Source organism: Plasmodium inui, assembly GCF_000524495.1.
Source record: "Plasmodium inui San Antonio 1 unplaced genomic scaffold supercont1.89, whole genome shotgun sequence".
In the NCBI taxonomy this organism is placed as follows: domain Eukaryota; phylum Apicomplexa; class Aconoidasida; order Haemosporida; family Plasmodiidae; genus Plasmodium; species Plasmodium inui.
In genome coordinates, this window is record NW_008481923.1 from 28,102 (window position 1) to 30,096 (window position 1,995).

Genomic DNA, 1,995 nt, shown 5'->3' on the forward strand with positions numbered 1-1,995 from the left:
ATACACCAGGTATATTTGTTTATTTCATTTAATGGTTTTATTCATACAATATCATCGTAGGCATGGATGACGGATAAAGATAACGATACGGCCTGCATGTTCATACACTTTAAATCATAGAACTCCTGGTACAGTATTATTCACCTCACAATGCTATTCCTAATATGTGAATACTTCGCAAACATCCACATTGTTCACATAATAGTACTCTGGGAATGTTACCAGTGGGAGTGAATAAGTAATTCTTGGAAAATACTCCCTCACGCACATTTGTACACTTGCTCGAGCGGTACTGCCCCAATCATGCAGTTCAACACATTATACGGCTGTTAATATAATAAAACTCCGGGGGGGTGGTATGAATTCTGGAATAGGGTGCTTTGCCTATAATAGAAGCCTAAACAGTATGCCATGATGTTCCACCTCTTTTAATAATTGTGCATGGGGGGTATCCAGAATCCCACCACAATTGTGCACTCCAAGACATCACACTAGGGAGATATGAGGACACTCACAAGACTGCGCCGTAGATCATCCGTACGTTTTATACAATTATGCCCCTAAATGCACAGTACTTTGCAGATATCAGTATAGATCAACCATTAATACATTGATATAACAGTACTACGAGAATCTCTGCATTCGTCATCATGGGAAATGGGGACACATCAATACTTCCTTGTCATCTACCCTTGTAGAATATGGATGCACTTCATAGAATATTACCCTACGAATAATGGCACATCTCGAAAATGAGTATTCTTGACACTATAATACGGTTAACATTATGGTACCCCTGGCATAGCTCTACTGTTTAGACAATATGATTCGAGGCCACCTGTCGGATCTGCAGAATCGCCCAAGTTATATCATCCACCCATTATACCAACATGACGACCCTTCAAATAATGTTATTCCAAGGACAGCTGTACTCATCAGGAGAAACTATTCTGTACATAACATCAGTGTTGTTCAAATAATCGTGCAATTCACACATCCATGAGTCCCACAGAAGTGTACCTCCCATACGGAGGTACTACGGCAACTTTCACACGTTGCGTAACGGTGGAACCTCCTCATACGGCACGAAACTAAGTTATAAATTCTACACTCCCCCTTACTTTACTTAATAATACCGGCTTAACTCTGGCACTCATCAAATGACATGGTACAAGCCATATTAGGCATCTTCAGATATGAGTACTATACATACCTCTGTAGTGTCCCCATAACAGTACTCCAAGTCATGAATACTCCTTCAGCAAATATCCTGTTCAAATGGAAGTATTATCCACAGAACACTACTGTAGACAAGACGGTACTTCTCGTATTATCGTACTCTATGAAAGAATCGTACTTCAAGGGTAATCTTACTCATAAAGGAAAAACACTTGACACATCATGCTTTCGTCTGTATAATAGCACTCCAGGTGATCCATATAGCTCCACTACTCGTACCTTTATAGAATAGTAGTATGCGGATCCCCAGACTCCTCAGCATCGATGATCCAGAGACATCCACAGTTTCCAGACAATAGTTATACTGGAATATCCATGGACTTCACACAACACTTCTATTCATATAGTGAAGGCATAACCCTTGAATCATTCACATACACTAGTACATGCACCACTATACTCGTCACATAATAATAGTACACGTATAACCCCGCGCATCACTACCAAGGAAAATCCACGCCAGTATTGTACAAGTAATGGTACCCCAAGGGTATATCCTCTGTTCAAATACCAATAGAATAAGGGGGTTAATACCCTCGACATATAAGTATTACAAACACGTGGATACCCTTTATATAAGGTGACCCTGGAGGATATCCCTACCCCTTACACAGATGTGTCCTTCAGAAGCCGACACTGCAGGCGCAATGGAACCCTTCAGATAACACTCCCCTAGAACATCATTACATTTCACATAATACTGCATTCAGCATGTCAGTGGACTCAACAGAATGGCACTCTCCATATACTCATGCT